A 13,061-nucleotide genomic window follows, 5' to 3' on the forward strand; every position below is an offset into this window, starting at 1 on the left:
GTTCCATACCACCGCCGACCAACGTCTTGGCCGCGGGGAGGCCAGAGAATCTCGCCCGTTCTGAATGCAAGTTGTGCAATTGTGCAGTAGAATGCAACTACTGGCACCAGGACTGAGGAGGAGAATTGGGCGTTGTGGCCAGCCGCAGATTAGTGTTTTCGGGGAGCTCGCTGCGCATAGGTTGCCGATATATCAAACCTAACTAAGCTTCAAAAGCTCTTCACTGGTTGCAAAGTACCTCGGGACAGCCAGTGGTTGTGAGAGGCCCGGCTTTCCCTCGTTGTATTTGGACAATTGACCAAAAGCCTGGTCAAAGAGTTTGGAGAACCTTCAGAGGAGAGAGAGGTCCAAGGAGGGAATTCCAGAGCTCAGGGCCCAGAGGGTTGAAAGCACGGAGTAAGTTAGCAGAGTGGAGGAATGGACAAGGGGCTAATGGTGATGGGGAGACGGTGGTGTAGTGGTGATATCACTGTACTAGGGCAGCCCCAGATAATTGTCTGGGGCCTGGGTTCAAATCCCACCAGCTGGTGTCTGAAATTAATTTTTTTTAAGTATCTGGAATTGAAAGTCATCGGTGATTGGGACCCTGATGGTTGCCACCGATTGTTCTAAAAGCTCATCTAGCTCGCTAACGCAAAGAAATCTGTAAGAAGTCTTACAACACCAGGTTAAAGTCCAACAGGTTTGTTTCAAACACGAGCTTTCGGAGCACGGCTCCTTCTTCAGGTGAATGGAAAGGCTTGTTCCAGAAATGTTTATATAGACACAGTCAGAGATGCCCCGGAATGCGAGGCGGGTTAGGTGGATTGGCCATGCTAAATTGCCCGTAGTGTCCTAAAAAGTAAGGTTAAGGGGGGGGGGGGGGGGGGGGGTGCTCCGAAAGCTCGTGTTTGAAACAAACCTGTTGGACTTTAACCTGGTGTTGTAAGACTTCTTACTGTGCTCACCCCAGTCCAACGCCGGCATCTCCACATCATGGCAAAGAAATCTGCCATCCTTACCAGGTCTGGCTTACATGTGACTCCAGACCCACAGCAACATGGTTGACTGCCTCTCAAAATGGCCTCGCCACAGCCAGTTCCAGGGCAATTAGGGATGGGCAATGAATGCTGGCCCAACCCAGCGAAACCCACATCCCAATGGGCTGGAGGAGGCCACAGAGATTAGGATGAAAATTTTAAATTTGAGGCCTGCCTGGATTGGAGTCCCTGCCAATGAGAGAATACTGGGTTGACGGGCGAACCATCTCATGAAGCGGTGATCAAACTGAAACAAGCCGCAGCTAGAAATTGGTTCCTCGGGAACAAAATTGATGATATCACGGCTGAATTCCCATATTCTCCCTTTTTAAAAAACCTGTTTGTGCATCTCCTTGCGTTCTGTCCCATTTTCAGTCAAAGATAATGCCTGTGTACAAACTCGCTGCTTCGGGATTAGGTTGAACGACATTGAAAGGTAATCCTGTCAAATTCTGTGTGTTCGGTCTGAACCTGAGACGTGACACTGAAGGTGAGTGCCTGATCACTCTCACTTCCAATGGCAGGAAAAATACCCTTTGGTGTTAATCTGGAATGAGACCAGGTAATCACACAGTTATCAAGAGTTCTGACCACTCCATCACTGAATCCGTGTCTTTGGGGTAGCAAAGCTCGAAGGCAATGAAATCTTTTCAAAAATTGACAGCTACACTTTCGCAATGAAACCCAGTCCACACTGCACTAAAGAGTAGACTAAACTGCTCAACCATCTGCTCTTGTCCCCAGCTTTGCCCTCATTGAATCAGAAAATGGTGCAGAACAACAAGAGGCCAATCCACTCATCATATTTATGCCAGTTCTCTACAAGAACACCTTCCGCCACCTTTTCCCCATAGCTTTCACCTCAACCCGCACTATAGCCTCCCTGTCCCAGGCTACACCATATTATCCAATAATAGTAACACAGGAACAAGAGTAGGCCATTCAGCCCATCGAGCCTGTTCTGCCATTCATTGAAACATCTCAGGGAAACGTTACATCTCATCTTCCGGTTAGGCACGCTACAGTCTTCCGGCCTGAACATCGAATTCAACACATTCAGATGATCAGGCCCACCTCGACCCATTTGTTTTCATTTCATTTTAACTGTCTTTTTCCATTCTTTCTTTCTTAATATACATTTAATTTTTCCTCCCCCCCGCCAATCTTATCCACCTTTCCTGCACCTTTCTCCTCTTTGCTTCCCCCTTCCCCTCCCCCCACACCTACAGTTCATCCTCTGATGTTAGTTTCCCTGCTGCTTGACCTTTCACATCTTTTGTCCTCCCTGGGGACTGGCATTAACACTCTTTGCCCTTGGTTTCTGTGGCCATTAGCACCCAGTTTCCCTGGGTTTCTGTGGCTATGACTCATCTTTCATTCTCACTCCACAGTATAAATATTTCCCATTCTCTCTGTCTGTTAGCTTTGACAAAGGGTCATCAGACTCGAAACGTTAGCTCTTTTCTCTCCCTACAGATGCTGCCGGACTTGCTGAGATTTTCCAGCATTTTCCCTTTCGTTTCTGCCATTCATTGAGCCAGAGTTGCTCGGCATCCAACACCACCCATCCGTCTTTCATGCTCTCCCATTTTACCAGCCCTCCAGGATTGGAGCCTCCAGGAATTGAAGATTAATCACCCGTGGGGAATAGGGGGATGGAAAAAAGGGGGAGATTAAATTAAATAAATTGCATGTGTTTGTGTGGTTTTGGTTTTCTTTTTCAGGAACAGTTTTGTTCATCATTTGTAAAACTATTGACGATAGAAGGAGACTGATTGACGGTCAAGGATCAGCCAATTAGATTAGTCAACTTGCTTCCTGATTGGCTGGGGAAGAGAGTGCAGAGGGAGAGTGTGAGGATGGACGTGTCAGCTGACCCGCCGTGGAAACACAACAGTGTGATGGTCCGAGACGGCTGTGATTTAATCTTTCAGGACACATCACACCAGAATTAGTGACTCTTCCCCCATAGTGATGCTCCGTGACCATCTGCAGGAAACGGCCCAGTAAATTTGAGCCCAGATAATCTCAAAATCCAAGTGAAATTGGGCGGCACGGTTGCACAGTGGTTAGCACTGTTGCTTCACAGCTCTAGGGTCCCAGGTTCAGTTCCCGGCTTGGGTCACTGTCTGTGCAGAGTCTGCACGTTCTCCCCGTGTCTGCGTGGGTTTCCTCCGGCTGCTCCGGTTTCTTCCCACAGTCCAAAGATGTGCAGGTTAGATGGATTGGCCATGCTAAATTGCTCTTTGCGCCCAAAAAGGTTGGGTGGAATTATGGGGATAGGGTGAAGGTGTGTGCTTAAGTTGGGTGCAGACTCAATGGGCTGAATGGCCTTCTTCTGCACTGTAAATTCTATGATCATATTCTGGTTTTCCTCTGCACATTGCAATAATAGTGAGATTTTTTTCAGATTCTTTATTCTGCATTTTAATTCCACCTTGAATGTACTGCTGTATTGGATTTTTCCTCTTGTTTTTATATTATTGGATGTTTTGCTCTGCCTCCACTACTTACCATGCCTGTGTTTTTTGCAAAGACCTTGCGTATTCCTTTTGAGCATCATGTGTTCAAAGTTCAGAAAAGATCCATTAAATGACTGCTCTCCAGTGTTTGAATGTGCAGCTTATTTTGGTCAATTATCCTTTAGGGATAGTGTTGTGTGGTAGTATGACTAGAGGTACTATGGTACCTGGGAGTGTGAGCTACCATTGGTGGAGAAGGCTCGCTGCTCATTGGCTCAAGTGTTTGCATTTCATTGGGCGGAACATAAGGTAGCTCCGCCCAGTGAGGCGGGGTATAAGAACCCGTGTTTCCCAGCAGCCAGCCTCTTTCTGTATTCGAGCTGCTGGGGAAGCATCTTGTTGATTAAAGCCTTCAATTCGGACTACTTCCTCGTTTCAGTAGTTATTGATCGCGTACCACGTTACCAAAGTTCAACAATTAATTTAATTGTTTTAAGATAGAAGAGGAAATGTTCCCACAGTACACTCGCTTCCCCTTTGACAGCTGACTGGTGGTGATTTAACCTGAGGATCAGCACACCTCATGTGAGGGGCAAGGTTGAGAAGGCAGGGCCTCAATGGTTAACCTCAGCCAGCGTGGGAATTGAACCCATGTTGTAACTCCATCATGAACCAGCCATCCAGCTGAGCCAACTTACCCCAATACTTTAAGGCAGGAACCTAGGAGCAGGAGTAGGCCATTTGTCCCATCAAGCCTGCTCCCCCATTCAATTAGATTACAGAACAAAGTACAATACAGCGCAGGAACAGGCCCTTCGGCCCTCCAAGCCTGTACCGGTCATGATCTTAACCTTGGCCAAAACCCTCAGCATTTCCTTGTGCCGTATCCCTCTATACCCATTCTATCCAAGTATTTGTCAAAATTCCTTTTGAATGCCGTTAATGTATCTGCTTCCACAACCTCCCCTGGCAACGCGTTCCAGGCACTCACCACCCTCTGTATAAAAAACATGCCTCACACATCTCCTCTAAACTTTGCCCCATGTGCCTTAAACCTATGCCCCCTGGTGACTGACCCCTCCACCCTGGGAAAGAGTGCCTGCCCATCCACTCTATCCCTCATAATCTTGTAGACCTCTATCAGGTCACCCCTCAACTTCCGACATTCTAATGGTTGATCTTCTACCTCTATGCCATTATGCTTCGCTATCCCCATATCCCTTGATGTCGTCAGTATCTAGAAATCTATCGACTTCTGTCTCGAAAATACTCAATGATGGAGCCTTCACAACCCTCAGTGGTAGAGAATCCCAAAGATTCACAACCCTTTGAGTGAAGCAATTTCGCCTCATCTCAGCCCTAAATGATTGGCTCCTTATCCTAAGACCGTGCCTCTTTGTGTTGGATTCCCTGACCAGCGGAAATTATTTCCCAGCGTCCACCCGAGCAAACTCCCGCTGAAGCTTCAATCCCGGACGCTGGTAACCCATGAGCACCAGATATCCCATCATCAACAGATCTCGCTGTCACCAAACTTCACACCATGATCAGTTTTAAAGCAACGTTGCAGACAATCGTAGCAAATGAAAGAGATGGATTACAAAGAGTCAACTTACTTTCTAAGTGGCTTGTGACCTCCAAATATGATGTTCAGCCAATGAATTACTGTTGGAAAGAATGAGGCCATCTGACACTAACACGTTCAGATAGTGACACAAGTGGTTAGAGTTTTTGGGTGAGAAATTCCTGTTGATTTACCCTGTTGCTTAACAACAATCCAATGACCAGCTATTGGGAACTTGAATAATTGAATTTAACATATTTACATTTATTGCTCCCGGGGACAATTTTTAACCTTTCGAAAATAATTAAGTGTTATGGTCCAACAGTTATTATTGGAATATGTTTTCATTATCACGCAACCATTGTTAATGTACAAGAAACTATGGTTAAAGTCCTGAACGACAAGGAATTGAAACATTCGTAACAGGGACTTACAGCTAAAATATGAAGAAAGGTGTTTTCATTTTGATATATCTTCATTTTTCCTGTGAATTTGTGAAAAAGTCATAGTTGCCCTGGGAACAGTTGATAATTCACTCCTTTCATATCAGTATTAGGCCGTAGCAACTCAGCTACTGGAAGATCAGATGATGCTTGTGAACACATAGCGGTGGAATATGGGCTGTGAGGCAGATATGGGACAATACATGTAATCAGGGGAGATGGGACAATATGGCATTGGGGCAGATGGGACAATATGGGTTATGGGGGAGATAGGACAATATGGGTTATTATTGGGGAGATAGGACAATATGAATCATTGAGGCAGATGGGACAATATGGGTTATGGGGGAGATAGGACAATATGGGTTATTATTGGGGAGATGGGACAATATGAATCATTGAGGCAGATGGGACAATATGGGTTATGGGGGAGATAGGACAATATGGGTTATTATTGGGGAGATGGGACAATATGAATCATTGAGGCAGATGGGACAATATGGGTTATGGGGGAGATAGGACAATATGGGTTATTATTGGGGAGATGGGACAATATGAATCATTGAGGCAGATAGGACAATATGGGTTATTATTGGGGAGATGGGAGAATTGGGGTGGGATTCTCTCAGCCCAGGCCAGGGCGGAGAATCGTCGGACCGGGCGCGAATTGTGCAATGCTGCCCCGGCACCGGTCCCCCGATTCTCCAGCGAGCAGAGGATCGGTGCCATTGGCGCCAGCACGGCCGGCGCAGCGGCGGTTGGTGGCCGCTCTGCGTGGCACCCATGGTGATTCTACGCCCCGCCGTACAAAAAATCCGAGTCCAGCCGGCACCGTCCACGTGTGGTCTTACCCGGCGGGACCTCGGCATCCATTCATCTGGGGGCGGCCTGGTGGGGAGAGGAGGGGGAGGGCTACAGGGGGGTCCGACCCCGGGGTGGGCCTTCACTGTGGCCTGGCCCATGATCGGGGCCTACCGATCAGCAGGCCAGCCTCTCGGGCTGGGGGCCTCTTTTACTCCACGCCGGCCTCTGTAGCCCTATGCCAAGTTGCGTTGGGACCAGCACGGAGAAGGGACCCTCCGCACATGCGCGCAATCGCGCCGGTTGCACTGCGCATGCGCGCATTGGCGCCGGTCCAACTGTGCATGCTCAGACCCGCATCGCCCATTTTGCACCGGCATCGGCATCTGGAGCAGCGTGGGTCACTCCAGTGCCGTGCTGGCCCCCTGTAGGAATCGCTGCTCCTGAGGGCCTGTTGATGCCATCGTGAAACGCGACGGCGTTTACGACGGCGTCAATACTTAGCCTCGGGATCCGAGAATCCCGCCCTTGGTTTCTGGGAAAAGATGGGATAATATGGATTATCCGGGAGATGGAACAATATGGGTTATCCATGAGATGGGACAATATAGGTTATCAGAGAGATGGGACAATATGGGTTATCCATGAGATGGGACAATATGGGTTATCAGAGAGATGGGACAATATGGGTTATCAGATGGGAGAATATGGGTTATCAGAGAGATGGGACAATATGGGTTATCAGAGAGATGGGACAATATGGGTTATCAGAGAGATGGGACAATATGGGTTATCAGAGAGATGGGACAATATGGGTTATCAGAGAGATGGGACAATATGGGTTATCAGAGAGATGGGACAATATGGGTTATCAGAGAGATGGGACAATATGGGTTATCTAGGAGATGGGACAATATGGGTTATCAGAGAGATGGGACAAAATGGGTTATCTAGGAGATGGGACAATATGGGTTATCAGAGAGATGGGACAATATGGGTTATCAGAGAGATGGGACAATATGGGTTATCAGAGAGATGAGACAATATGGGTTATCAGAGAGATGGAATAATATGGGTTATCTAGGAGATGGGACAATATGGGTTATCAGAGAGATGGAATAATATGGGTTATCTAGGAGATGGGACAGTATGGGTTATCCATGAGATGGGACAATATGGGTTATCTAGGAGATGGGACAGTATGGGTTATCTAGGAGATGGGACAGTATGGGTTATCCATGAGATGGGACAATATGGGTTATCCATGAGATGGGACAATATGGGTTATCCATGAGATGGGACAATATGGCTTATCAGGGAGATGGGAGAATATGGGTTATCTAGGAGATGGGACAATATGGGTTGATGGGGAAGGTAGGACAATATGGGCAATAGAGAAGATGGGACAGTATGGGTTATCAGGGATATGGGAGAATATGGCTTATGGGGAAAGATGGGATAATGTAGATTACTGGGGAAGATGGGACAATATGGGTTATTGTGGAAAATGGGTCAATATTGGTTATTAAAGGACACGGGACTATACAGGTTATCGGGGGAGATGGGACAATACGTTTTATCAGGAGAAATGGGAAAATATGTTACGGGGGGAGATGGAACAAAATGAATTATTGGGGAGAGGGGACAATATTGGTTATTGGGGAGATGAGACAGTATGGATTATTGAGGGAAATGGACTGATATGGGTTATTGGGGAAGATGGGACAGTATGGGTTACCGGTGAGATGGGAGCATATTGATTGTCAGGGAGATGGGACACTATGGGTTATTGGGGAAGATGGGACAATATGGGTTACCGGGGAGATGGGACAATATTGATTGTCAGGGAGATGGGACACTATGGGTTATTGGGGAAGATGGGACAATATGGGTTACCGGGGAGATGGGACAATTTGATTGTCAGGGAGATGGACATGTAGGTTATAAGCGAGATGAGACAATATGGGATATCAGGAGGATGGAACAATATGGGTTCACAGAATCATAGAATAATACAGCGCAGAAGAAGCCTTTTGGTCCATTGTGTCTGCACCGATGCATAAAAGACACTTGACCTGCCTACCTAATCTCAGTTGCCAGCGCTTGACCCATAGCCTTGAATGGTATGACGTGCCAAGTGCTCATCCAGGTACTTTTTAAAGGATGTGAGGCAACCCGCCTCTACCCCTCCTCCCAGGCAGCACGTTCCAGACCGTCACCACCCTCTGGGTAAAAAATTTTTTCCTCAAATCCCCCCTAAACCCTTACTGGGTTATCGGAAAGATGGGACAATATGGATTATCGGGAAGATGTGAAAATATGGGTTATCCGCGAGATACAGGACAATATAAATTATTAGGGGGTACCATGGAAAACAAGAAATGAGACTACATTCAGCCAGGCAATTCCAGGATGTAGGTAGGAGGCACTAGGATTAAGCTCTCTAAGCTCAGTGCTCAAAGCTTTCACTCTACATCTCCTGTTTATCCCATTGGCTGCAGAATGTAGCATTCTGGCATTGCCAAGGAAGAAATAACCATACTCGTCGCATTGTTACAAGGAGAAAAATATTAGAAAGGTGTCAATTTTTTTGCAATCACTGTCAACACTTCAGCCTGGCTTTGTCAAGCACAGCCTGACAAGACTGGGTTTGTTAATCCAATTGTGCTTCACGATAAGGCCAGGAATGAGAAATCAGCCAAAGGGCATTCATTATTTTCAGTATGTATCATGTTCTCAACTGAGACAGCACAATGTGCAGTAAAAACTATTTTTATTATTGATGCAGCTTTAACTGTTTATGGAGCCTTTAACCAAATGGTTCATTCAGTTACAGTTCGCCCAACTGGGGATCTGGAATGACCCAACGGCTGGCTCTCCTCCCTCTCTGAGTCCAAGAGCTACTCCAGATCCTTTGACCACAGCCGCTGGTGATGGCAAGCCGGTAGCATTGCCGGTGTCAAACTCAGGTAAATAGGGAGGGTTAGTGGCAGGGAGCCAGCTGTGAACCCCCTGTCACAATCCCAAGAGAAACATCAATGGTGATAATGAAGGGTGTCCAATATTGCTGGCAACCCCAGGTAACATGAGGGGAAAGGACAAGGAAGTTACAACTCAGCCCCCAATTGGTTCGGAATGGTTGCTTGTGGGTTTTATTATTTTTTGAGCGGGGCCGGGTAGGGAAAGCACAAAAGAATTCAAAGGTGAAGGGCGAATAATCAATATTTTGTCAAGCACAGCCTGACAAGACCGGACACATCCCTCACCAGTCCCTCCAGCCCCCACCGAAGTCCCCTCACCGGCCAGCGGAACGGCTTCACCCCCACTGACTGTGGCGGCGCTGGACACAGTCCGTAGCCGCCGCACGAGGTCCCTGAAAACTGAGAGGACACGTGTCCCACGCCGTCAGGAGGTCGGCTCATCCGGGGCAGAGCATCGGGGAAGGGCCTCAGATGACGTCCTGAGGCCGTCCCGAAGGCGTGCGACGTACTCTGCGATTACGCCGTTTTTGAGTGGGCGGTGCATCCGAAAATCGGCGCCGTCCCCGATTTCGCCGTAAAATCGGATTCTCTAGCCAATCGCCGAACGAGATTTCAGCGTCGGCCATCGAAGAATCCCAACCATAGCCTCAAAATCGGAGAATCCTGCCCTTCGTCTCAGGAACAGATGGCAGGCTATGTCCCCACTCCAGCATCAAAACGCAGGCGTTTCACTCTGGACTTTCCTGAAGAAAGTCCAGAGTGATTCTCCTACCTAGAGGGGGTGGGCAGGGCCCCGGAGTACTCCACGCTGTCATAATATGCACCCATACACATCATGAGGTAAAAGCAGGCAGTGTCAGACACCCAGGTGAGCCAATCAACGTACAGAACAGAACACGACCAATCACCAGACAGAATACCAGAGGGGGGCTTCCAACCATAAAACACACGAGGCATCAACACTCTGCCTCTTTCCACTGGTGACAACTGTAGTGACAGTCAGGGTGTACAAATCATTCCACACCTTCTACACGTGGATCAGAGCTAGCCTGGTCTAGATAGTTAATGTTAGTTTACTTAGAGTAGTAGAGAGTGAACCAACAGGCAGCTATGTGCTTCACTACCAAAATTCAATAAATCTTATTGAACCAACGCCTACGTTTGGCGGATGCTTTATCATTTAACTGCATCGTGTTGCAGTCCGTGTTACCCCCTGGGTGAATAAAACGACACACGCAGCTCTGGTTGTCGATATGGGGCCCTGCACTTCCGGTGGGAAGTCCGGGCATCTGCACTATGGCGGGTCTTTGGCGGCCGCCTCATGCGACATGGCGGACTCACTCTGCGGATCGGCCCCAAAATTATAGGGACCCCCCAGATCACGCATGCCCGTGGATCGATGGCCCCCGATTGCTAGCCATGCCGTCCCCGAGGTCCCACCCGGTGAAGAATTCCCCCGCTCCCCCTCCCCCCCCCCCCCCCCCCCCCCCCCAGGGTGGCCACGGACTGACTCCGCAGCTTCCACTGGCCGTTCCCGACAGGAAAAACGTGGATAGAACCACGCCATCAGGAACTCGGCCATTTTTCATCGGTGAATCGCCACGGGGGGCCTGTCAATGGTCCCCTGCCCGCGCCGCGTAGACCGCGTGTGTGACTCGCGGTCAATGGACACAAAGAGCTTGCTCAGTTGGTACTGCGGAAGCCAGTAGACCGTGAAGACATAGCTTTCTCGCATAACAGGGTGAAGCTTTGCTAACAAGCATAGAAAGGCTTAAATGTACCACAGCAGCAACTGCATCAAAATCTATGGTGTATATGTAACAAATGAGGACTCCAAGCAGACAACTTCATATATCAGGAACAACTGTTGAGAATTAAGACAAGGAATTAAATTTGGCCTGAAAATGTTTTGTGAGGCGACAGAAAGAAAGTTGGTTCTTGCCTTGGAAAGCAGAATATGTCAGCCGGTGTAACTGCCCTCTGACTGATCTTACAAGTGTAAGGGAAGTCAGCTTGGTTGGTTAGAGTGCACTGTTAATATCACTGTGGATTCAATCCCCTTACTGACTTAAATAGTTTGCTTTGCCCCCTTGACCCATTGGGTGATATCATAGCACAATGGAAAGACTACTGGAGATATGGAGGGACATGATTCAAAATTTGAGTAATCAAAGAGACTAGAGAAACAATAAGAATTTGCCTCCTTCAAGTTGTTGGTCAGGTTTACTGCATGAGATTAAGTGGGTGGCATGCGGCACGGTGGCACAGTGGTTAACACAGCTGCCTCACAGCGCCAGGTAACCGGGTTCTGGCCTTGGGACACTGCCTGTGCAGAGTCTGCACGTTCTCTCAATGTCTGCGTGGGTTTCCTCTGGGTGCTCCAGTTTCCTCCCACAGTCCAAAGATGCACAGGTTAACTGGGGTTACGGGGATAGGGCGGGGCGGGGAGTGGGCCTCTTTCGGACAGTCGGTGCAGACTAGACGGGCCGAGTGGCCTCCTTCTGCACTGTTGTGATTATATGGATTCTGAGCCAGAGGGTTGTGGTTCAAGTCCCACTCCAGGGTGTGAGAAGAAAAATCAAGGTTGAGACTCAAGTACATAACTGATAGAATGCTGCACTGTCAGAGATGCTGTCTTCAGGGTTGGATTTTATACTGTGGCCCTATCCAGTCACAGCAAGGTGGCTGTGAAAGATCCTATGGCATGATGGAAAAGAATGGACAAGTACTTCCTGGCATCCTGGATAATAATTATTCCTCAATCAACTTCACTAAAATAGATTATCTGGTCATTATCACGTTAATGTTTTGTGGGAGCTTGCTGTGCACACGAGGGCCTGGATTCTCCCTTCTGAGGACTAAGTCGCCATGCCGGCGGCAAAACCGGCGCCAACAACTCCGCCGTCAACAGCCCCCGATAGTGCGGGATTTTCCGCATTTTCAGGGGCTAGGTGGACGGCGGAGGGGTTGGCGCTGCTCCAGCCGGCGCCGAAGGGACGGCGCGTGTTCGCGCATGCGCAGACCGGCCGGCGTATTTTGGCGCATGCGCGGGGGGTTCTCTTCTCCTCGCCGGCCATGGCGGAGCCCTACAGGGCTGACGCGGAAGGAACGAGTGCTGTCACGTAACAGGCCCGCCGGCAGATTGGTGGGCCCCGATCGTGGGCCAGGCCACCGTGGGGGGTCCCCTCAGGGTTGGATCCCCCCACGCCCCCCCCCCCCAACCCGAGGACCGCCCACGCATACTCACCCGTCAGGTCGCACAGGTGCGTGAGTTGAGTGATTCACGTCGGCGGAACTGGCCAAAAATGGACGGCTGCTCGGCCCGCTGGGTCGGAGAATCGCTGGGAGGGGCGGCTGCCAACGGCCCCCGACCGGCGTGGTGGGAATGCCGCCCCCACCCGAAAACCAGCGCCGCCCCCCCCCCCCCGGGGATTCCCCGACCCGGCGGGGGTTCGGAGAATTCCGCCCATTGGCTGCTGTGTTTCCGACATTACAACAGTGACTATTGTGGGATTTAAATGCATATTAACTTTTTGTTACACAAGTTGACTATCTGTCACGTGTCTGAGTGTGCAGGGAGCATAAAGTATTATCTGTTTCGAGAATCAATGTTCACAACAATTGGCCACTGCTAACTGAACAATGCAGGTCACCACAAATATAAACAAACAGCGAGGTAAATAATCATTGAACAACCAGCAGATGGCAAAATACAAGCAATAAAATAACCTGAAATAGTCCTTTCCATTTAAGGTATGAGCCACCAAGCTAGTAACAGTATTGCCTCAGAG

This window comes from Scyliorhinus canicula, chromosome 3 (assembly GCF_902713615.1).
Source record: "Scyliorhinus canicula chromosome 3, sScyCan1.1, whole genome shotgun sequence".
NCBI classification, from domain to species: domain Eukaryota; kingdom Metazoa; phylum Chordata; class Chondrichthyes; order Carcharhiniformes; family Scyliorhinidae; genus Scyliorhinus; species Scyliorhinus canicula.